Source organism: Motacilla alba, chromosome 6, assembly GCF_015832195.1.
Source record: "Motacilla alba alba isolate MOTALB_02 chromosome 6, Motacilla_alba_V1.0_pri, whole genome shotgun sequence".
Lineage (NCBI taxonomy): Eukaryota > Metazoa > Chordata > Aves > Passeriformes > Motacillidae > Motacilla > Motacilla alba.
The window spans coordinates 4102952-4128105 of record NC_052021.1 but is presented as its reverse complement, the minus strand read 5'-3'; the positions used below and the strand labels follow the sequence as shown (position 1 = coordinate 4128105).

General features: G+C 49.8%; 1 protein-coding gene across 4 annotated transcripts in view; it reads right to left on the bottom strand.

The window, feature by feature from the left end:
• SGMS1 (sphingomyelin synthase 1) overlaps positions 1-24220 on the bottom strand; it is a 93008-nt gene extending 68788 nt beyond the window's left edge. For 2 of the 4 annotated variants that reach the window (XM_038140219.1, XM_038140225.1), the window contains exon 1: positions 24089-24220. The gene's annotated coding sequence lies outside the window, so the exon portion shown is untranslated. Of the gene's footprint in view, positions 1-6474; positions 7819-24088 lie in introns of those variants that run through there. The other 2 variants (XM_038140220.1, XM_038140226.1) reach the window with 1 other exon arrangement.
• Positions 24221-25154: the final 934 nt, after the last annotated feature.

Here is a 25154-nt window from a genome sequence, read left to right as displayed (position 1 = left end):
CTGCTCTGCCTGCTGTAGGATCATGAGAGGTGTCCCCCATCCCAGAAGATTCTTCTGTGCCACAGGCTGGAAGTCAAACAGCTTTTGTCCTTCTGGAGAGAGCCATGTAAAAAGCAGGGAAAGCCTTCCAGCCTCCTGCCCTGCCTGCTGTAGGATCAGGAGAGGTGTCACCCATGCCAGGAAGGCCCTGTTTCCACGAGTAACTGGCCATTATCTCACAAGAGCAGCCCTCCCAGACTTACTAGCCTCACTTATCTGCACAGTTTGCTGAGCCCCCAAAAGCCAACCCAGGAGGAAGGCAGCCAGGGCAAGCTCCACACCCTGCCTGCCCCTCTTCCAGCCGTGATAGCTCTCATGGATCCCAGAGCCCAGAGCGGTGCTCAGACACAAACACACGTTTTTGATGAGCAAGCTGTGAATCAGCAGCATTTGCTGGGAGAACCCCGAGCTGCTCCCTCGCAGCTGCAGCCTCTCTCTCTCCAGCACAGGGCACACAGAGCCTGCAAGGACACGTTTCCTGCCACATCCAGAATTATTTCTGGGCTGGTGGAAGGACAGGAGGAGCAATTCACAGCGACAGTTTGGGTACTAGCAGCTATGCTGGCAGCAGGACTGCGTGGCAGGGTTTGATTAGAGCTCTGTGCTGTCTGTCCTGTGGCACACACAGCACTGCCCAACTCTAACACTGCTAACATGCTTTTCAGAAAACACAAGGTCTGTCTTCCCCAAATCAATGAGCCTGTATGCCAAACTCCTCCCTCTCCTGAGGGACACCCTTCTGCTGGCAGAGCACTGGCTGCTGCTCTGCTGGGGGACAAGCTGCTGGTTTGTCGGAACCCAGGACACCCCTCTGGGTGCTCTGGATGGCCAGAGTCGCTGGCAGGGGGCTCTGAGACCCTGGCAGCAGCCAAAGACACACGTGGGGTTTGGATCTTAGCCCCTGGAGCAAATTACCAACTCTGTGTGAAGAATTACAAGCCACACACACAAGTTTAGGTATTGTAGTAGAAGTAATCACCAAGTGAAAGGAAGGGTTTTTGAGTGCTGTACAGGGGGGTTTAGCCTTGTAGGCAGGGGTCCAAGTTTTGTACATGGGGGTCAGGGGTTCTAAAATGGAGGGATTTGGGTGTGCCCTGTCCTCCTTCTTTCTCCTTCCTCGCCTCCATGTCTTTGGTGATGTTGGCACTCACAGATTGGTTTAGAGCAGAAAGTCACCATTCAATATAGATGATTGGCGTTGGGGAAAAGTATAAACATGTAACACGTAATGTGTGATTAAAAGATGGCAGCAGCCCCTGGGAGGGCAGTGAGCCTTTGTCTGAGCTGCTGAACGGGCCACAGCAGCTCAGGAGAAGAATCTTTTAGATAACCAACAATAAACTACCTTGAGACTGGACAACGGAGGACTGCTGAGTCTTTCTTTGAAGGCACGGGTTGGAGCAGAGACTTTTCCATCTTTCGGGGTCACCCCAATCCGGGGGTGAGACCCGACACTGGTTCAAGGCCCTGTTTCCCTAAACTCAGTATCCCTGTGGAAATAGTGCAGCTCCCGGAGTTGCTAAGTGATGCTGAGCTGGGGAATATCTGCACATAAATGAGAAGCTGGGCCGCAGAATCACAGAATTATTTAGGTAGGAAAAGCATCCTGCCCATGATATTTACAGAAGGGGTGATAAAGTTCTGGAATGGTCTGCCCAGGGAGGTGGTGGAGTCACCAAAAAAAGCCTGGATGTGGCACTGGGTGCCAGGGTTCAGTTGAGATGTTAGGGCTGGGTTGGACTCAATGATCTTTAAGGTCTCTTCCACCCCAGTGATTCTGTGAATTCTGTGAATTCCAGCATCTAACATGACCATGCTCAGCTCTGGCTGTGCCACCTCTTGCTCTGACAGCCAGTGTTCCCTTCGTGCAGCAGCACCAGCTGAGAAGAAATTCGGGAGGTTTTGATGCTGTGAAGATCAATGAGTGAAGTTAGCACCAGCCTTGTTCTCTGTGTCACAGGATTCAGGAGAGTTAAGTGGCCACATCTGAGTGCTAAGGGCCACTTCTGTAGACTTTACACAACTCCTTGTGCTGTTCATCAGCAAAGCTTTGGAGTTGAGGATTCTCCTGTGTCTTTTCCTTCCCACATCCACACAAGCAGCACCGTGGTAAAAAGAGCAAGAGCAGGCTCTTCTCTTATTTTCTTATTCCATTTAACCAGCAGGGATCAGGAATGTCTGTGAGGGCTGAAGAATGCTGCTTGGAGAAGGCACCTCCATGACTAGAGCAGCGTGGCACAGGGTATTTCCATATTTCACTGCCTTTTTTTCTTTTTTTGCACCATTTCACCAGTACCGAAGTACTCTTTAAAATATTCTGGAGAAATTCAGCCTAAATCGACCACACACACAAGTTCACCAACCCAGTTTGCTTGTGGATTGAAGAAATCAAATTAATTGATTTAGAGGCAACGTAAGGGATTTTGAGAGGCTGTTTAGCTGATGTCTAAGATGTCATTTTAATCCTCCTCACAGTTAATTCTTTGAGTGTGGGGAGCCAGTAAAATTTGTGGTGCAGCCCTTACACAGAAAAACATCTCCACAGGCGTGCTAATCAGGGAACTATTTTGCAAATTGTTCCTAATCTACAGTTGCTTGTCTCTGCTCTCTTCCTGCAGAGACAATAAAATCATCCAGCTAATAGCAACGTGAAAGGGAAGGAATGATCCTCATTTGGTTTAAGTAGACAGATCTGCACTAGGGAACCACTAAATAGTGCAGTGATGAACTCAGGGAGGCAGCCCAGAAACATCCCTTCCATCTTCCGGGCACGGAAAGCTGCTAGGAGACCTGCCAGCACGACGCAAACTCATTCCTAGTGTCCCAAAAAGCGAAAAAAAAATCATTGCTGCAATCAACAACAACATAATTATGTGAAATAGTAGGATTTGTTCATGGGATTCTTTTTTTTCTTAGTTTTTGCAGTATCATGGTGACCTGCATACACCCGACCTCTGCAGGAGGAGACTCTTTCCCTGTTTCCAAAATAATCATTCCTGTTTCCAGAACTCCTCCCCCACCTTAATGTTGCTCATCCTTCCAAAAAACACCTTCCAGGGCACATTCCTCTCCACAAACCTGGCCCCAGTGTTGCCACGACTCTTCTCACTCCTTAGGGAGCCGAGTGCCCCATGGAAATCTCAGCCCTACACGGATGCCTGGACACTGAGAAGTGACTTGGTGCACACTGATATTTTCAACTGTCCCCAAAGGGTGAGATGCTTAGAATTCCCCAGATTCACCCAAAAATGCTTTGAAGAGAAAAGGAAAGATTGGTTAATTCTAAGAAAGCAAGTTATGGCTAGGTTAGAAAACATTAGTAACATGAAACACAGTGTAACTACTCACTGTTGAGGCCTTGTCAGGGTGTTCACAGCCAGACCCATCAAGATAAAAATCCAGGGTCTGATCATTTAGCCACGTTAGGGATTAGGAACTCAGGGAATGACCAGAGTTACGGATGGCAGTGACATCAGGGAAGTTTCCTGTTGCCCACCACCAAGAGAAACCACTTCACATTGCTTATTATCCAGCTTTATTTCACCAATCAAGCAGGTGTTTGGCATCTCATGAGCCATTTTCCAGTGACTGGTACCTGTTCTGGTTTTGGAGGAGGATGGGGTGAAAGCTGAGGACTCCATGACAGGCCTGGTCTACATGCTCCTGCTAAAGATACGGAGACAGAAATGGTTCACCTTGACCTGTGGATAATGTCAGAATTCCCACTGTACTTAAACCAGGACTTCACAGCCAAAAGCCTCCCTGCCAAGCTATCCACTGATTCAGAAATGAGCCACAGCAGTTTAAACTTAGCTCTTCCCATTTTGCAAGTGCCTTTAAACAACAGGACCTCAGACATATCCCACCTTTTAAAAGGTAAGAGCTGAGACTCAGCCGCTGCAAAGACAGGAATCACAATAATTCCTTCAGAAAAAAAGAGATCCTCAAGGATCAAAACCATGAGAATCTTTCCAAGTTTTTAACACCAGAACAATTGCTAGGAGGATGAGGCTTCACTAAGTGGAACATGACTCCTGCAGAGCAGTGGTGTGATGGCCTGGGAAGGAGGAGAGAGACCAGGATGGCTGCTGGTGCTTCCCTGCAGATCCCAAAGGGAGGATGGGCAGAGCAGAGAGACAGAGTCATTTACAGCCTACAGAGACCCCAGGAAAGGAGCAGGGCAGCAGCCCAGATCTGCTGGCTGTTCTTCCAGCCCCAGCAGGGTTAAGAGCATTAGTGCAGACTCAGGGGGACAGGATCCTGAGCTGGTGACTGCCTGAATGTCTCCTTTGTGAGCCACCCCAGGCACAGAGCTCGCTCCAAGGACACGTGGAGCACGGCCAACTCCACAATTCCACAGGGATGCTGTGGCTCTCCTGGGCAGGGAGGCCAGGGGATACTTCTCAGGACACCTAAAAACAACCTGCTCCGTGATGAACCCATGAGAGCTCCAGTGAAGTGGGATAAAACACACCTAAACACATTCTGCTCAAGTGGCAAATACCCCACAATGTGCCCAAGCAGTTTTCCTCAAGTTACTGCAGCAATTAAAGAAACTTCTGAGTATAAAAAATGTGCTGCTGGCACTTAAATTTATAAAGGAGGCTTCGCTGAGCTCTTAAAATATCATTCCATATGTGGGTCTCATCTAAAGTGAGGATTTGCACGATAATTGTACTGATATCAAAGCAAACTTCCAGGCATGCAGCTATCCCTTGTTAGCTTTTGCAATTCACCTTCCTGCCCAGGAAAACTCCATCAAAGAAAGGCTGAAAAATGGGAAAAGGGAAAGTATGGCCCCCAAGGCACCTCTAGGAAAGAGTCAGCACACCCGAGACCAGGGATGGCTTTTTGCAGATTCCCATTGCTGCTGCAAACACTCAATGAGAAGTCAGGGTTTTGCCTCCACTGTTGCAACCCTCCAAGTCAGTCACCCCAAGCTTTAGGGGTTTTACTTCCTTTAGAGCCTCATGCAACAGAAATACCGCAAACAAGCAAAAGTACAGAGAAGAAGCAAAAAACAAAAACCACCACCCAAACCCTAACCCTCAAAGCTGCTCAGCCTTAGCAGTTAAATCAACATTTAAGAGCAGCTAAACTGCCCCAACCAGACAAGGCTCTGCCTGAGGCTTTGGCTACTTTCAGCTCCGGGAGCTTCCTGAGCATGGATTTAGCAACTTTTTGGGAAATTTCTCATCCCAAGAGCTGCTCAGCTTTCCTCCACTCCCTGCAACTTGATCCCACTGAAACTCTTTGTATCCGCAACGCTCTCTGGCAAGGAGTCTGACATGTCCCTACAGAGAGGAGACTAAGTGCCACTGCCCACTCCTTGGGATTCCAGTCCCTGCCTCATCCCACCTCTCCCAGTCACAGGAGTGCAAAGAAATCCTTTTTTTCTGGTTCACAGGCCATGCAGCTATGTTTAAATTACTGCCTAACAAGCTGGGAGGGTTTGCTCTCTCACAGATACCAGGTTGGAAAAAACTCTTCCCCTCTGCCATAACGTGTAGGAGAGACTTTGGAAGTTCTTTACTGTAAAACAGCAAATACCAGGAATGTGCTTCTCCTCTGGAAGCAAAGCAGACTTTATCTCAGTAGGTTCCTCCATGATTCCTAAGATGCCATGCTATGATTTTCCAGCACATTTTTAGCTGCTCCTAATTGCTTACCCAGCAATATCCAGGGGAAATTTGGGGGAGAAAAGCTGACTGCAGACTGTTCCACAAACGAGAAATAATCTGGTCATGGACGCCAGTAATTTTTCATACAATAAATGGCTTGGAATGTGATATGCCAATCAAAATTAACATTTAAATATGACATGTTTCCCCACGCCGTCCCACTCCTGGCCATCAACTCTGTTAGAGGTCCTTGTTCCCACTGCACTTTTCCCCATGGCTGCATTCCACTCCGGGGGTAAAGGTTGCCTGTAAGCACTTTGAACAGTATGTGAAAAGCTTTGTTTATCCAAAAATATTTTAGCTCTGAGAAACATTAAAGCGAGATGTAGATTTCAGCATTTGCACAACAAAGAACTGCAACTCCTACAGATACTGCCAGAAACTTATTTTCCTTAAGGCTTTCCAGCTATGAAGGATTATTTTGCTAAAGCAAAGCTACAAACAGAAAGTGTCACCTCTTAGTAATGGGCTGCAAAGGGTTGTCACAGCAAGGCTGAGGATGAAGCAAGGCTGTAATTTCTGTCTTGCTCACTTTTTCAGAGCAGATAATTGATAAAACAGTAGGAAAAACTTGAGGGTGCAGCAGGGAAACCCAAAACTTATGGGGTCTTCCCCAGCAAGCAGCTCCAGAAAACCACTATCAAAATAAAGGGAATTTCCCTGCAGCCTGACCCACAATTTCCCTTACAGGAGTGAAATCCAGCCAGCCTGCAGATCACCTGCTGTCCTCCAGCCCTCAAACACTCATACCCACCTTAAAACACAACTTTGCCCCAAGCACTCAGCAAGGCTGTTGTTGAAAACAAGAGCAATCAACCACAGTGGTCACCAGAAACAAACAACAATCACAATTCAGCTGATCCCAGTTATCCCAGGGGAACAGGACTGCAGGACAGGAATATTTAGAATGTTATTGACTAAAAGCAGCTCGTTTTCCAGCTCAAAGCTCTTCTCATTTAAAGGCTGCTGTAGACACAATCCCTGTTTCAGCAGAGGAAATCAAATGTGCTGGACCCTGTTGCCAAGGCCAGGCTGCTGAGCCTGGGGAATTCTCTGGGAGAGGGCAGGGCACAGTTATCTCCCACCCCACTGGTTCTGGAGCAGTTATCAATTAGTGCATTTTCCTGGGCTGAATCCTTATCTATCTCTACAGGCTCTCCACCCCAGAGCTCCAGATCCATGTTTTTCTTGGGATACGGTTTGGTTGTTTTCCCCCTGCCAGGGAGTTCCCAACCAGCAGCTGGTTCTGCACCAGTTCCTCACACCCATCAACTGCCTAATTAATCAATGGACTTACCCCTTTCTACTGCAACAGTAGAATTAAGCAAGTATAAACAGAAAAAAAAGCCCACACAGACCTTCACTTACTCCTACTGTCTTCCAAGCTGGAATTTGCCTGGTGTGATTTGAAACCAGACTTTATTTCCTTTTTTTTTTTACCTTACACCTGGGAGAAAAGTAGTTACACCAGGCATGCTAAGTGCCAAAATTAGCTGGTGTGCCTAAATGCAGCACATCAACCCAGCTGCAGCACTTCCTGAGGTACAGACTACACAATCAGCAAGTCACACAAGATCCTCAACGCTTAGTTTAAGAGAAAAAAGGAGGGGAAGGAGCTGGTTTACACCTCTGAGAGCACTGGAGGGGCAGAAAGGCAGGCTTGCCACACACCAAAAGGCTCACACAGCACCCCCACCTTTAAAAAGGGGATCCCCCTCACTCTTTGTCCAAAGACACTTTCCAAACCTGTGGAAAGTAATTCTGAACCACACAGAGGTCATCATGCAAGAGGCACCAGAGCTGGGGCCAGCTGCCAGCTCAAACAGAGATTTCAGTCCTTGCTGCCAAAGCACAAAGAGCAACAGGCAAAGCTGCCCTGAACCCATGAATTTAACGTCAACACTAAAGCAGATAAAGAGGCTGGAATACAGAAGTGACCTTCAGGCCTCACTGTCCACTCCATTTCTTCTCCGAACACCAGTGAAATGACACAACTGTGCCAGTCAGTCCAATGAAGTCATCAGTCTGGCACAGGCAGAGCAAACCCCACCACAGTGCCCTTTCAGTGGTGACAGCAGTTCACGGCCACCTCACCTGAGACCTTTCCAAGCCACTGCAGAGCATGGCAGCACAGCAGATAAATCTGTTCCCTTCCCTTTCAGAGATCTACAAGGGTTCTCCTCACCTCAGGGAAACTCTAACAACCTTTTTGCCTTCTCCAAATCCTGTTTTTTTTAATTTGGCGTGTGGATTAACAGCAGGCCAGAGAGCAGAGCTCAGTCCCAGTTGGGTGGTGACAGCCTGCACTGCTCAGCCCCAGCTGGAGCTCCCTGACCAGCAGAAAGTACCTCAGCACAGGGCACACACACAGCAATAACACCTGAAATCAGTGATGCTGTCTCATTTCCCACTCCTCTGCACAACACAATTTATTTTTAGGTCATAACTCTTGATGTAGGACGGAAAGAAAGGATTGGGCACAGGCACAACAGCTGCAAGCAAACTTGGAAACACCAAAAATAAGACATTTCCACTTCGTGTTTTGTTAAAACAGCTACACCTTCACCTCACACCGACTATTTCTGGAGCCAAGATTTGTACTGGCACATGGATGTCACCTTCTCATGTGGCATCCCAGCAGGCACAAGCTGCTTACAGAGCCTGTCACCATCCTAAAAGCTGTGCCAGGGGAGGGTCAGGTTGGACATCAGGAGGAATTTCTTCCTGGAAAGGGTGCGCAGGGAGGTCACTCAGTGCTCTGGGCTGGAGACACGGTGGGGATGGGGCACAGCTTGGACTCCATGGTCCGGGAAGTGTTTTCCAACCTAAATGCATCTGGGAGCCTTGTGAGCTACAGCAAATGCTGCCTTTTTGTCTCTTGCTTCACAGGGAAAGAACAGGATTGAACAAGCTGGGCCAGGTGTGGGGGAGGAATATTGAGCAGGTGACTCCTGAGTGGTGGCTGAGCAAGGAAATGTCTGGTATGAGGACCCAGAAGTCAGTGAAACTCCTTTCCAAGTCACTCGAAGCAAAGGCAGTAACCAAACCCAGTGCACCGCATCAGAGCAAGAGTTCCACAGCGAGACCTGGGCAGCAAGTCCTGCACAAGGCAGGGAAGCAGAGCTACAGAAAAATCAGCAAACTGGCCATTACCATGCACACCTCCTCCTGAAGCAGCTCTCTTGCTCGAGAGCCCATTTTCCCCTCAGCCAGCAAGGAAGGGATGCACACCCAGAAGTGCCTTCACCAGCCTGAAGCTCTGCTGCAGCTCCTTCCTCCCCTCTCTCACAGCCAGGCTTTTTATTTCTTAAACGTATCAAGCACGTCTCACAAACCTCTCACAGCCACTTAAAGCCAGGGGTTAAGTGCAGCTCAAGTGAGGCAGCATTTCTGCTGTTACACTAAAATTGTCTCACATGGTGCTTTTTCTGTTGGTGCCACAGGCATCAGAGGGAAGCAGGAGGGAGCTGGAAGGCAGCAAGGGCAGGTACAGGCACAGGAACCCAACTCCAGGGTGGCTCTGCACAGGCTGGGGTGCAGCCTGCTCCCAAATCCCACAAACAGAGCCTGTCCCCTGGCTGTCCAGAGGCAGGGGATGTGCTCTTCATGAGCTGGGAGTGCTTTATTCTCCCAAATCCCTCAAACAGAGCCTGTCCCCTGGCTGTCCAGAGGAAGAGGATGTGCTCTTCATAAGCTGGGAGTGCTTTATTCTCCCAAATCCCACAAACAGAGCCTGTCCCCTGGCTGTCCAGAGGCAGGGCATGTGCTCTTCGTGCACTGGGAGTGCTTTACTCTCCCAAATCCCTCAAACAGAGCCAGTCCACTGGCTGTCCAGAGGCAGGGCATGAGCTCTCCAGGTGCTGGGAGTGCTTTATTCTCCCAAATCCCACAAACAGAGCCTGTCCCCTGGCTGTCCAGAGGCAGGAGATGTGCTCTGCACAGGCTGGGAGGGCTTTATTCACCCAAATCCCACAAACAGAGCCTGTCCCCTGGCTGTCCAGAGGCAGGAGATGTGCTCTTCATGTGCTGGGAGGGCTTTACTCACCCAAATCCCACAAACAGAGCCTGTTCCCTGGCTGTCCAGAGGCAGGGGATTGTGCTCTCCAGGTGCTGGGAGTGCTTTATTCTCCCAAATCCCACAAACAGAGCCTGTTCCCTGGCTGTCCAGAGGCAGGAGATGTGCTCTTCATGTGCTGGGAGGGCTTTACTCACCCAAATCCCACAAACAGAGCCTGTCCCCTGGCTGTCCAGAGGCAGGGCATGTGCTCTCCAGGTACTGGGAGTGCTTTATTCCCTCGTGGCAGGCGAGCAGCAAAGCTCCTGCCAGGGCATCATGCTCAGGGAGGGACCACAGACCTCAAACTCCCAGAGAAGCTTTGCCCTCAGCTGCCCCACACGTCAAATTCAGCAGGAACATTTCTCTCCTAACACTGACTCGAGTCTCCTGGGAAAAGAGATCCTTCTGGCCACTGCAAAGAAAGAATAAATGAGCCACCTGCCCACAAATGCACTGAGGGCAAGGAATCCAAGCTGGGTTTGCACTTGATTAATTTGCTGCAGGTAAAGTTACAAGATGACACCTGTGACAATCAGCTGTGTGTTCAATTAGTCTAGAAAGCAGCTAGAGAGTAGCAATTGCTCTGTGCTAACCACCCATACATCCCCAGACTGATGCAAAAGACCTCTAAACCTCAGGAAGAGATCTTAAACAGGCTTAACACCAACATTAACAAGTGGCAGATGACTTGCTGGAGTTGAGAGGTCATCCCTGTGGGAGAACAGCACAACGTGTCCATAAATAAACTAACTCGACAAAACAAGTACGGCCGAGCCCTAAGGAAGCAAAATAAATTAAACAAATTGAAACTTCCAGCTACAGAAGTTATGTCAACTTTCAGAGGTTCCCATAGTTTGCAGCAACAATTTGTTTCACGTGCTCAAAGTTTTTTACCCTCTGTCTCGGCCTCAAAGCCATCAGCTTGGAGAAGGAATTTAACTTGGAAAAGGTACTTTCTGGACAACACACCTCTGCTAGCTAGTAATTGCTTTTTAATCTTGCTTCTTTCAGGCACTGCTGCAACAATCCTCCTGTGCAGGCAAACAAATGGTGAGGGATGGGCATTTCCTAGGATTTGATGGTTATACAGGCAGAAATTCCATATTAAAAAATATATATCCTTTCAGAAATAGCTTTGGAGAGCACTCTGTTAGCAAAGGCTCTGCCTTCCTGATGGAGAAAACCCTCTGGGACAGGCAAAGCTGGCCACGCACTCTCAGCATGACATCTGGCACCTGGCAAAGTCCTGCTGGCTATTCTGCAGGGGCATTTGGCTGGAATTCCACAGCTTTCCTGGATTCCATAGCTTTTCTGAATTCCACAGCTTTTCCTGGAATTCCCCCCCCCCCCCCCCCCCCAGCAGCAACAGCTCCATCCCGAGGACTGCAGTCAGGGAGCACACACTTTCACTTTGAGCAGAACCAGGCTGTGATTTAACCCAGACCCCTTCAGTCCCCTCCATTCCCCCTCGGCATCCCCCCATTGCCACCATCCCACCCCAAAGTTTTCACACTTGGTCTTGCAGTGGTTTTGGTATTTCAGCAGGAGCTGCCTTCCCCTTTTTCGCCTGAAAGTTTCTGCGGTAAATTTTGACACCCAGTTACCAAACTGTGGCTTTTGAAAGACACACAAATTCCCTGATGAAACCAAAATACTGGATTGGAACAGGGGGGAGGGAATTCCTTGCTGTGGTTTGCTCCTGTTAAAATACCCAGCTGGGAGTCTGAAGGCTGCACCTGCACAGATGTGAGGGATTAATAATATCTTCCAAACAAGTTTGTGAACAAGGAAAATACAACTGGCTTTTGCACTACTTCCCTTTTTGAGAGGCCATTTCCTGCAAAGCATCCTTTACTCAAGTTTTCCATTAGCTTTGTAAATGCCAAACAGCCTCTTCCAGCTTCAACAGTTCATCAGATGATTTATGAAAGGTGCAAAAGCACTACACTGGCAGGAAAGAGAAAACTGAGCTCCACAAATATATTCGCAATTTTGACCCGAACAAAGCAACATATTTTTGCTTAAAATTAACAGAAAATAGGGTGCAAAACTGAGCTAAATCTTCCATAAAATGGGGAAGTGCTGCTGGGGCTGCAGACAAACCCTGTGCTCAGAAGCAAGGAGTCACTATCAGCAGAAAAGACCTTCCCTGGAATGCACAGATGCCTTGCTCAAAAGGGATAACAGGAACTTAACAGCAAGAGGAGCACTGCATAAAGCCACCAAACAAACCCATTTGAAAATGCTTGTTTGTCCCCATTTCTGTGGAACAGCCCAAACCAGGGATTGATTGTCTGCTTTCAGCTCCCACTGTAAGCAAGAAATTTAAGCTCCCTCGTCCTCAGAAATATCAGCAGTACAAGATATCCCATTTCTCAGCTAAAGAACCTCTTCTATTGCAGATCTGATGAGCCAGCTGGCCTCAAATCTGGCAAAAATGCAGTTTCTGGATCCACCTCTCCAAAACTGGACACACCTCAGCATCAGGAATCTGTTCCATCCCTCTAAGAGCCATCTGCAATATCTTGGGGCTCTGGCCAAGCAATTAATTCCTCCTGATTGCTGGAATGCGACCACCCCCAGCTGGAATTGCAGCCAGCTCTCCCTCCCTGCCCTGCCCTGCCCTTGGGGGGATGCTGATCCCTGACTCCGGCTTCAGGCACTGCTGGGAAAAGCAGATCTTGGAAATGGGATCCTGGCTGCACTTCTGGAGGTGAACATGCAGGGGGATGTCCTGCAGGACCTGGCACAGTGGCACCTGGGAGGGAGCAGCACTGGGATGCCTCCAGCTCCATCCTGGCTCACCACAGCCAGCTTGGGGACAAGCCAGGCACGTCCCCTGACAGCCTGCAGGATGAGGATCCTCCCTCCTCTGCCCTGCCGCTCTGCTCAGTGCTTTGCTTCTTAAACCAAGGGGAAGGAAGTGTGGCAGAGCCTCCTCCCAATCCCACATCCTAAGGGGTGCCCCAGTCCCCCACAATACTAAACTTTCAGGGGTGTCCCAGTCCCCCACAACCCACACTTGGACGGTGTCCCTGTCCCCCACAATCCTAAACTTGGAGAGGTGTCCCTGTCCCCATAATCCCACACTTGCAGGGATGTCCCAGTCCCCACAGTCCTAAACTTGGAAGGGTGTCCCTGTCCCCCACAACCCACACTTGAAGGGGTGTCGTAATCCTCACAATCCTAAACTTGGAGGGGTGTCCCAATCCCCACAACCCCCCACTTTGAGGGTGTCCCTGTCCCCCACAATCCTAAACTTGGAGGGGTGTCCCAGTTTCCCTGTAAGAGTGTCCTAATCCCCATAATCCTGCACTTGGAAGGATGTCCCAGCCCTGCATTTTGAGGGGTGTCCCAATGCCCACAGTCCTGCACTTGGAAGTTTGCTCAACAAACTGACAGGGGAAAGGATGAAAAACAACTTGGATGACACAACCCAGCTGCAAAAAGGGGAGGTGAAGTCCCAAAAGCAGCAGAAGGTTCTGCCCTCACCAGATACAGCCACAGATCTTCCTACACAGGATTTAAGATGGACTGACACACATTGCAAAAGCAGTTTAATTAAGGAAAAAAAAAAAAAAACTGTAATACAAAAGAAACTGTAATGCAAAAGAAAAATCAACACAGCCCCTAAATTTTTTACTCTGACCTTACCAAGCCAGGCTTTGTTTCCTTCTTCAGCACATTAAAAATCCAGTTTATGCTTCAATGACTGAATCACCAGTTGTTACAAACTATCTACACCACTTTCATCCCCCTCCCTGAAGTTTCTAGGAAATTCACCGCATCTGCACACGGCAGGAGAATCCAAGTTTGCCTCTTCCTGCATTCTGAGCACGGGGAACAGCACACACAAACAGGGGGGCTGACCTGGCGAAGGCAGCTGCTGCTGAAACGCCACATTCCCCTCCCCTCTCCCCAAAAACCCCAAATGCAGCGCAGGGGTCCCAAAGCAAGGCAGGACTTGGGGCTCACAGGACAGGAGAGGGTCTGTGGAGATGGGAATGGACAGGGGGAGGTGGGAATGGACACCAGGATGTGGGAGTGGACACAAGGAAGTGGCAGTGGACACAAGGATGTGGGAGTGGACACAAGGATGTGGGAGTGGACATGGAGAGGTGGGAATGGACACCAGGACGTGGGAGGGGACACAAGGAAGTGGCAGTGGACACCAGGATGCGGCAGTGGACATGGAGAGGTGGGAATGGACACCAGGACGTGGGAGGGGACACAAGGAAGTGGCAGTGGACACCAGGATGCGGCAGTGGACATGGAGAGGTGGGAATGGACACCAGGACGTGGGAGGGGACACAAGGAAGTGGCAGTGGACACCAGGATGCGGCAGTGGACATGGAGAGGTGGGAATGGACACCAGGAAGTGGGAATGGACGCAAGGAGGTGGCAGCAGACACCAGGACGTGGCAGTGGACACGGTGAGGTGAGAATGGACACGAGCAGGTGGCAGTGGACGTGGAAGAATAGCAAGCAGACAGTGCAGGAAAGCCACAAGGACTGCTCCCAGAGGTGATTTCAAGTCTGTGATTTGATCTGCATTTCTGAGCCTTGCACAAACCCCCCTCACTCTGATGCCAAGAGGCAGCACCAGAGGTGTGAAGCCAAACTTGGGAATATTTGCAAAGTCATGCTGAGAATACTTGTATTAAAGGTTGTGCTTAAACCCGTGAGGCTTTGCTGCACATCAATACTTCCGTGGAGGAATTATTTAAGTACACAGCTCTGTAAGCACCTCCGAAAGCGTCCACATAAGGAATAGCTCTGCTCCTTCTCCTTCTCTTCCCACTTGGCTGAGGCACTGCAGGAACGGTGCTGCCCTCACCCTGCCACTGTAAATCATAGCAATAAAAACTCCAATTAAAAACCAAAAAGGTACTTTGCTCAAGACAATCGGGCAGGACAATCTGTCTTCTAAGGGCCTGACTTGAACGCTTCATTTTTAAAAAGTCCAGCCCAAATAAAATAAGTAGGTTATTAAGCACTCAGCTGTTCCTTCACATAAATGTCCGTGGAGTAATTCACTGCTTTTATGAAAAAGGAAACGTTTTTAAAGCAGACCAGGAAAGGAAACAAATCCTCAGAACCAGAAGGTAATACTGCCTCCAGAGAAGCCACTGCAGAAACCATTCCTCTTTTTATTTATTTTAATTCTTCGCCCATTGTAAGGCTATAAAGACAGCAGCATCCGCATGTTCAGCTCTCCTAATTCTCCTGTCACTTTGCAGTGTCTGTGGAAATAAATGCATTTTTCCTCCCTTCCAGCTGAAGTTTGTGGGGCCTCTTCCACGACCATCAACACCACAAAGACAAAAGGGTGCAAGAACTCTACACCACCATTTTTCCTTCAAGCATTGCTCCAGCACCCCCAAATCCAGCAATCCCAGGCAGAGACTCCACAACACCTGAGTAGTGCTTCCCAACAGGGAGTAGCACTAACTGAACAGGGAACAGTCTGGTGTGCAAACGTTACACTGGAATACACCCCACAAGCTGCACTGGGCTCTATCCCAACTCTCCTAATTTAGGACAGTACTGGAAGCAAGCAAGTCTGAGCATTTCCAGCTGTCTGCACACATCCTGTCACTGCACTGGCTATTCACCACCAGCAAGCGTCCTCCAGTTATTTCCTAAAGCAAGACCCACTTCAGCTCAGTCTACTGCAGACCCTCAGCTGCCTCTTGGCTTTAAATAAAAATAAAACTCAGCAATACCTCACTCCCAAACACAAAGTTTGTTGACACAGCTGAAAGAGCCACCGAGAAGTCACTCCAGTTTAGGGGTGCAGGAAATGTCATTAATGCTTTGCACGACCCAGACCTAAGAGCAGCCCGTTACTGATAATTCCCTGTGCTGCTGTTTCCCTCAGTGCTGTTATTTATTTCCCTCTTGATAAGGCCCCACCCTGCCAGGCAAACCACAGAGCCTGTCTCCAAAACCTCGTGGAACACCCTTTAACACTGGAAATCTGGAATATGAAGACAAGGTGAGGGAAGAAAAAAAAACCTGTTCTTTACCAGCCACGAATTCAATCAGCCCAGAAAGCTCACTTGGAGCAGCTGTACCCCAACCCTGGGTTTCTCTGGGAATGAAAGCTGAAGCTGAAAGCAGAGGTTCAGTGATAGGGATCAGAGGTTACAGCTCTGAGGTGTGCCCTCCTCCCCGGGGTGCCAGGGTGGGAAGCCTCTGCCTGCCACAAGCCACCCTGCCACCACAACCACTCCCTGACAGGGGAACACACCAGTGTTCCAGGCTGGGAAATTCAACAGGCTCCTCTCCAGTGAGCACACAACCGTGGAATGGCTCCGTCCTGGCTTGGAAGGGACCTTCAAGCTCACCTCTGATCGGAGTTCTGCACACGCAGTGAGCCCAGAGTTTGGAACCTGCACCTTGCAAAGGTTGGGAGCTCCGTGTCCCCACAGCCGCCTGTGTCAGGAACACACATCCATGCCCCCTCTGTGAGGTGGCAGGGTGTCTCTGCATGAATACAAGGCTCCCACCCCATAATACTCATGGTGAAAAGTGCAGCAAGACAGAGGCAGGCAAAGCTTCACCCACATCACAATTTCTGGGAAGCTCAGAGCAGAAGGGCCGAGCGCTCCCTGGGTTGTTATCCCATGCCTGGGTTATTATCCAATCTTCAAATAAACACAAGTCATTAATTGATTAGCATGACATCACATCCTGCAGGCTGGATTTCAACACACAGCCAGAACAGTGGAACCACGTGAAGAAATACAGCATTCCCTAGGATTTCTAATCTGCTTTCCAACCTTTTACCTTGCAAAGACCTAAATGCGTGTCCTGGACATGGAAACGAGATCCCCAGGGAGTTAATAAACAGAAGTCAAAACAATCTAAGAAGTCAACCAACATTTTGTAGAGTGGACAATTATTTTAAATATTTGCTCATATCCAGCTACAGATGGGCAGCATTAAAGCACAATTACAGTGTGAGGGTGATTACAAAGTTATGAGGTTAAAGGAGATTGTTTGCATTAAGTACAAGAAGTCTAACAGGAAGAATCATAAAAGGATTTTAGACTGGCAGCCACTCAATAAAGTGGCCAAGGAAAGTTCCCTGCAGACAGTTATAAATGATGCTGCTCAATTCACTTGTGCCCTGATGGACCATGAGTTAAGGAGCAGCAGTCAGAAATTAAGACAGCTAAGGAGTAGTTCATTAAGAACATCAACTCAGCTGGCCAGGCACAGAGGAGAAAACAGCTAATGGCCTTTAGTGCATCAATCTGTGCACCTGGATCCAATATCAGCTGGGTCTCAGGTTCCCTCTCCTCCCCTGGCACTGAATCAAACTTGCAGGGCATCTCCCCACACCAGCTGGGAATCCCTCTCCCCAGAGCAGCCCGTCTCCTTCTTTGGACACTTTCAAACCCCAGTGGGACCCTGAGAAACCTGACGTTTCTTTGGGGTTAGGCCTGCTCAGAGGAGGAAGTAATATAGATTTGCCTGTGGTTTGTGATTGTCATCTCCACAAGTATCCTCCCAGCCACTTACACTTCCTGAACCCGTGGCTGAACTCTGGCATTCCCTCTCAAAAACATAATTCTGGGATACAAGACACGTGGCTGGATGGGTCTGTGTCTTCTCAGCACAGACACTCATTTTCTTGCAAGCAAAGGAATTCTGAACAAACCACCAGAACTCAAATAATCCCCTTCTGATAAATGTGCTTAGGGCTCTGTTTTTGTTTTTAAAATGGCCTTTGATAACCCATCTATTTATGTTTTGAAAGGGAGAAAAAAATGAATAAGGAAATTGCACAGGCACAAAAACAAAGGCAATATGTGACAAAGAGTTTTGTTAATTTGTGGGTAATTGCTCATTACTGCAAAATAAGGTTTTTGCAGTGTTTCATGGAGAGTAGATAAGAACCCCCAGCTCATTACTGAGTATTGCTTTTGGCAAAGGCCAGCCTCTCCCAGGGTGGAGAGCCTCCATAAAACCACGATTCCATTAAATAGGGATCCTGACATTCCAAAAGCACCCGAGGAAAGGGAACAACGTGTTCTGTTGAGTCATTTAGCAGGGATCTTCACGTGCTTGCACTCACCCTTCTCTGTCCACTCTTGCCTTGCTCACAGCACTGTTTTGGGCATCACCTCCACCCCACTGCCTCTGCTGAGCACCCCAAACTTCAGCACTGTGGAACATGGGCGTTCCTCTCCCTTCCTCTAAGTCTGGTTTACTTTCTTATTCCACTAAAACTGTATTCCCCAGACACCCAACATCCCACAGGCCACTGGCACCCCCTGCAAGGGACAAAGCTCACCCACAAGTGCTGGATTTTCCCTCCCAGTCAAAGCAAGTGGGTTTTGAGCCCTGGTGCATCACAGAATCCCAGCATGGTTTGGGTTGGAAGGGACCTTAAAACCCAACCCGTTCCACCCCCTGCCATGGGCAGGGACACCTTCCACTGTCCCAGGCTGCTCCAAGCCCTGTCCAGCCTGGCCTTGGGCACTGCCAGGGATGGGACAGCCACGGTTTTTGTGGCTGGCAGCACTGAAGGAGGACACCCTGGAATGCTCCCTCTGGGAACGGCTCACCACTCACATCAAGCAGGTATTCCAGCAGCAATCGCTCCCAAGGCACTTTCAAGGTCTTTTTCATCATCCTAACAGCAGAGCCATTTTTAAGCCTTTCAAATAGCTTTAAATTAACTTTCCCTGAGAAACTTTTCCAGAGCAATATAACCTGGCTATGTAAAACTCCAGGCAGGGACACACAGAAGACAAAGAGCAGAGCTGAGAGAGGAGGAGACACTCGATTTTGATGGAGCTGTTTCATTACTATGTAGATTCAAAGCCATTCCTGCAGTTACTGAAGCACTACCCCAGCCCTCCTAGCAAGCAAAAATCCATTTTGTGTACAAATAGGGCTTTTACAGCTTTGGCACAGCGCTCAACTGCAGAGTCAAACTTTTCAATGCCTGATAAGATTTTACTTGGAAGTGGCAGGAGAGCTCATGCCAGAAGCCCGTATGAAATGCCAGCTCAGTGGCAGAAGGTCAAACCTGGTATCAGGAGATTTAATGGAAGTGTTTCCAGACAAACTTCTTAAAAGCACTGTGCTATCTAGGGAGGCACAGATTTACACACTTGGAAAGCCAAGGACCAATCTTTACGACTCTTTTCCAATCCAGGGTTATTTCTTTAACACTTTACCTCACAAAAAGCACAGCAGTAAGGTCTCTTTTTCTGTGCCTATCTAATCCTTGAGTATTTGGCTGAAGTTAAGAATAAATAAGTGTTTAATGCCACAGGGTTTTGTTTTTCTTTTACGGAAAAAATAATTAAAACAACAACAACAAGAAAACATCAACCAAACAAAAAACAACCCAGCCCCTCCCAGAACAACAAACTCTCAGGTGCAGAAGTTGCTAATGTCCTGAATAAAAACCCCAGAAGACAGACACAGACAACTGAGTTTAAAGACCAACAGCCCAAACAATTAACCTTGCTCCAGCAGTGCCTAAAACTATGGCTGGAGAAGCAGAAATTTAAATTGCACTGAAAGGCTCAATAATCTTTACCATTTTTACAGAAGTATCTAAGGTTAAGTTGGCGCCAACAACGACCCTGAGCAGACGTCAAGCATTAAGACTTTCAACATAGTGGATTTTGCCAGCTGTCACCAGGCTGCAAATGTTCAAAGGGACACTAAAACCCCATCAAACCCTGATTTGTCTGCTCAGGGTCTCCCCTTCCATCTACACAAATGCACTGCTGGATTCACTCACTCCTAAGAGCAGATTTACAAGTGCTCCTCCACTCTCCCATTAAAGCATTTCAATTGTCTGCCTCTGCCATTTTAACAAATTCAAGTATAAGACTTTAAATTCAATTAGCACAAATCTCACTGCTCCCAACATTAAATTTGCAAGTGACATTTAGTGGCATTCAACACACACGGAGCTAAGCTAATACACTAATGGACCAGCAAGGGAAATTGTAAAACACTCCCAATTGCAATGCTCTTTTTTAGTAAAGGAAATTAAAGGAGTAGGCTGCAGTGGACAGGAGGAGATGGCAGCTATGAGAAATCCTTCTTAAGCCAAGGCTGCGAAAGCTCTCCTCTCCAGATCCACCTGTTCAGAAAGGAGCAATTTTAAGGCTCTTTCAGTGCTTCAGACAGGATTTACCCTGGTTTTACTTCAGTTTCTTCCTACTTCTTCTCATGAAGGCTTAGCCAACGCAGCCCCACCGTGTGCTGTTCCCCAGACCCAGAGAGCAGGGATAAAATTCCCAAGCCTTGTCTCACACAGCTGATAAGGATGTGACAGTGCCCACAGCACCCCAAAGAGCCAGTCCAGCAAAGCCACCTGAGGAATTCTGCTGCCACACCTGTGCCTCACCCAGCTTGCTGAGGAAGCTGCCAGTTTTCCTGCAAGAGAAAAACCCAAAGCTACTGGACTTCAGAGATTCCTTATTTTTTTCCCCAGCTGGCAATATGCTTTGCTTTAGTTCCATTTAAACAGAAAAAGCTACTTCAAGCAGTTTCAAAATCAGGGAGACACAAGGCAGACCAGGCTGGGAAGTCAGAGAGAAAAAAAGTCTTGGAGTCATGGCTCTAAGCAGAGGGAGATTTATTTTGTTGTGCATTTAAATCAAAGCAAATTAGCAAATCAGGCAAAAACCTAGGGAAGATGCTTTCCCAATAAGGATTTATTAGTGGTTTTCTTTGATTATGGATGGGTAATTGGACAGCAGAGCAGGACTGCAGCAGCACACAAAGGACACATCAGCAGGACATCTGTCCCACTCTGGATTTGCTCCCCTGATTTGGATGAGTCAACTGTAAAGCCCAGGAACAGCAGTAACTGCATTTCTTTAAGAAACATGTTACCATCTCCAAAATTAAGTTTTCTCTTTCCAGCTCTTGATCAAGGACTATCAGAACAAAGCTCATGGGTTACTTTCAAGAATTTGGGGTTTTTTTTCCTCCCCTCAACTACAGCACTACGTTTGATAAGACCAGAAACAGTACAGATAAATATTTTAGAGATGTTTAAATCCCAGAATCCCAGAATGGTTTGGGCTGGAAGGCACCTCAAAAACCCTCTCTTTCCACCCCACTGCCATGGGCAGGGACACCTTCCACCAAGCTCTACTACACAGTTACGCCTGGCAGCTTATTAGGATGGCTGTTCTTTCAATCCATGAAAAGGCAAAGCAACCTGCACCAAACACTGCCTCTGCTCGGCAGAGTTTCAAAATAATAAAATATGACTGGGATGAAATCATCTCAAAAAGCCAGTAAGTTTCACACATTCCTCAGTCTTCTGCCTTTCCCCCAGCATTTTGGGGAAGGAGCGGGACAGGATTTAATAATTAACTTAATGATGTCACACCACACACTTTGGGAATTCAAGCTGAAGATTCCATGCAGAACACCAGCCCTTCCAGAGGGCTCCTGCCCCTCTCTGTGTGCTGCAGCCCTGGGCCCAATGACACCAAAAATCCTTTGGAAAGCACTGCCAGTACATGGGAGCTCAGTTTGTGACCAGCTCAGATCCAAGAAACCTCTAAAAACCTCAGGTTTTTGAGCTCCTTTAAAGCTCAGCTCCACTTCAGAGCCGTACAGTTGGGTTTGATGTGCTGCACTTGAATCACGACTGAAATAGCATCAGGTGCTCTGCTCCACTTCGGCAAAGAACAGCCTGGACCTACCTGGCTGGGCAGCCTTAGGAATCCTTCCTGCCCTACACGAGTCCCTGCAAACCACCCCAGGAAACAGGGACCCTGTGCCATGTCCAACAAAAGCAGCCTTCAGGCCTGCGTGCAACACTCCTTCACTTTTTGATGATGCTGTATGGATTTATTCTATTACTCAAACAGGCCCTTTCCCCAACAAGGGTCTGGATTCTTTCTGAGCATTTTTTTTCTTTTTTTTTTTTTTTCCTCTCACAGGATGTCCTGCTGCCCCAATTAAAAAGCCTTTAATTCTGCAACCATTCCTTACGGCCAGGCTGAAATTGCTTTTAAATCTGAGTAAGTCCCAGGCCACCCATATTTAGTGCACCAATTAACCAACGTTGAGCGATGCACAGAGGCAGCAACCAGAAGAAGGAAGAACTTTTTAAGTCACCATCACCCACAGTGCACGGGTCCAGTTCAAGGGAACTCAAGAATTATCTAATTAAAAGTAGCACCTATTCAAGCTTGATGAGTGTTGAGAGAAGCAATGAGATCCATGGAAAAGAGCAAATCACTGCCTTTTAACCATTAACTCTGAGCAGTCCTATCCATAACACCTCCAAGTCCTGAAAATCATCCACCTACTTGGATTTATTAAATTTGTGCCACATTAAAAGCTAATTAACATGAGAGATGCTGTTCCCAGGTTGATAATGTGGAAGGAGAAAGAAGCGCAATAATTTGGGAATCGCCATTTGTTGCACAGATCACAAACACAGTCTAAAGGCATCTGAGCTGAATTTAGTTCTGCTCCACATGCCCAAAAACTCAGAAAAATCACAGCAATCTCTCTGGATTTAGAGGGGGTTTATTACCCCTATTGTAAAGCAGCTTTTGCCTTTTGTCTGCCACCAACCAGGGTGACTGCCCTCTCTTTCCAAACTCCACACAACTTCACAAACCGGAGCAATTTTAACACCCACAAAATACTACACGAAACAAACCAGAATGCAGCCCCAATACAGCATCCACTGCCCAAAACAAAAGCACAGCCAAGCCCAAACCCACCGAGTTCCACAGCACCACCTCCACTGACTTCAGCCAGGTGTTCTGCACTGGTTCTGTGTTTTGCACTGCTTCACAGCTGGGCATGGAAGCCAACAGAAAAGCATTTTCAGCCATGTGGACCTGGGGGAGAAAGGAGTCTGAAGGCTTCACTACAAATCCTGCTGTCACACCAGGCTGCACCATCAGCCAAAGTGACACGAGGACATTCATCGACATCCCAGTGCTGCTCTGCTAGGAGAGGCTGCCTGCATCAGCAAGCTTCAGCAGCACCATGTCAATATGGCAGAGCTCCCATTTTTTACAAATAATAATCTTTTTCTCTCTCTTCCCATCCTCTCTCCATGTATTTATGGTGCCTTGAAGGCACCGAGGCACTCTTTAATGAGGTTTTCACACAAGACAGAATAAATTAGAAACCTTGATCAAAACAGGGCCTCCAGCAGAAACACAGTACAAAGACAGCCCCGTGCCTTATACACCGTGAAAAATCCAAATACTGCAGCCAGGCAATCAGCGAGCCATTCCACGAGCAAACAGGGAGCACACCCTCCTGCCAGGGTGCCCGTGATGGAGAGGTCTGTTCTTTTCACCCCCGTTCTGCCCCCCAGCCTGTTCATCCTCAAGAGGGGGACAAAGCCATCACCCCACAAACCTCAGCCCCAGCGAGGCAGCACAGCCCCAATGTCACCGCTGTGGGATGGGATGGGATGGGATGGGATGGGATGGGATGGGATGGGATGGGATGGGATGGAGCTGCTCCCACTCAGAGCAGATGCCTCCAGCTTCCTCTGGAGCAGGGAGCACCCTGCCTTGGCATCCCAGCAAGCAGAGGGACTGGAGCCCCCAGGCTGAGGGGAGCAGGCTCACCCCCACACTGCCACCTGAGCTAAGGGGACCAGATGTCCCCCCAGAGCCTCTAGGGCAGGGAGCACCAGACCCAGCACTCCAACGCCCTGGGGAGGAGGGACACACCTGACCAGGCTGAAGGGAACAGAGCCTCTGCTGGGGCTGAGGGGGCTGCAGCCCCCCGGGCTGGGGGTCCGGAGCTCCCCCAGCACCACCCGCAACCGCCCGAGCTCGGGCCCCCAGAGCTCCCCCGGGACCCGCCGCAGCCCCACGAGCCCGGGGACCCGCCGCTCCCCGGCACCCAGGGCTGCGAGCCGGGCATGCACAGCTCCCCCGGGCAGAGCACCGAGCCGCCGTGGGCTCCCGTGGCCGCAGTCCCGGGCCGGGGCTCCGAGCCTCCCCAGGGCTGAGCAGACCGCACCTTGCCGGTGCGCCCGGGGCCCGAGGGGCCCAGACCCGCCCGTGCTGCGGGGCCGGAGCTCTGTCACACCCCCGAGCGGAGCAGCCCGAAGCCCCCCCGGAGCCTCCGCCGCTGCGGGGGCCGGAGCTCTCCCCGCATCCCCCGGGGCTGCGGGGGCCGCCGCCGGGAGGAGGCGCCGGAACCCCCCGCGGCTCGTCCCTGCTGGGGCGGCGGCGGCCGCGTCCCCGCTGTCACCGCCGCTGTCCCGTGCCGCCGCCACCCCCGGGCCTGCGCTGAGCCGGAGGCCGCTGGTTCGCCGCTCACTCACCGTGCGGAGCCGCGGCTCGCTGCGGGCCGGGTGGGTGCGGCCGGCGGGCGGTGGCCGGGCGGTGCGGCGGCTCCAGCCCGCTCGCCGTGTCCCGTTTGCGGTGCCCCGCTCCCGTGTCCCGTGTCCCGTGCGGCGGCCGCGGGCGGGGCGGGGGCACCGCGCGGCACGTGACCGCCGTGTCATCCCGGCCGCCATCTTGTGCCCGTCCCTCCCTGCCGGGCAGCGCTGCTCCTCAACATCCCCATTCTCCTTCCCGTTCCCGTCCCCTTTCCCGTTCCCAGAGGGATCCACAGCCCCCCCTGCCCAGCACAGCTTGGGATGCACAGGAGCAGCCCGCTGTCTTGCTGTGTTTTACACAACCCCAGGGTCACTGAGGCTGGAAAAGCCCTCCCAGCCCCTGGAGTCCCAGCTGTGCCCAGTGCCCACCTTGTCCCCAGCCCAGAGCACTGAGGGCCACCTCCAGCCCTTCCTGGGACACCTCCAGGCATGGGCACTGCAAAGCTCCCTGGGCAGCCCCTGCCAAGGCCTGAGCACCCTTTCCATGCAGAAATTCCTGCTGCTGGCCAAGCTGAGCCTGCCCTGGCCCAGCTTCAGGCCCTTTCCCCTTGTCCTGTCCCTGTTCCCTGGCAGCACAGCCCGACCCCCCCTGGCTGTCCCCTCCTGGCAGGGAGTTGTGCAGAGCCACAAGGTCCCCCCTAAGCCTCCTTTTCTCCAGGCTGAGCCCCTTTCCCAGCTCCCTCAGCCCCTCCTGGGGCTCCAGCCCCTTCCCCAGCTCCGTTCCCTTCCCTGGCCATGCTCCAGCCCCTCCAGGGCTCTCTGGCCAGGAGGGCCCAGAGCTGGACACAGCCCTCGGGGTGAGGCCTCAAAGAAGCCACCCTGAACCCTTCTGAGCATATGTAGTGCCCCCAAAATACTAAGTTCTGCCATCAATGTAGCTTGCTTGGAGCAGCTGAGGTGTAGCAGGGTGTGAGTTCTCCTCCTAAATCCATCTGGCAGCTTTCCAGTACCTAAAGGAAACTTACAAGGAAACCTACAAGAAAGACAGAGAGGGACTTTTTTAGAAGAG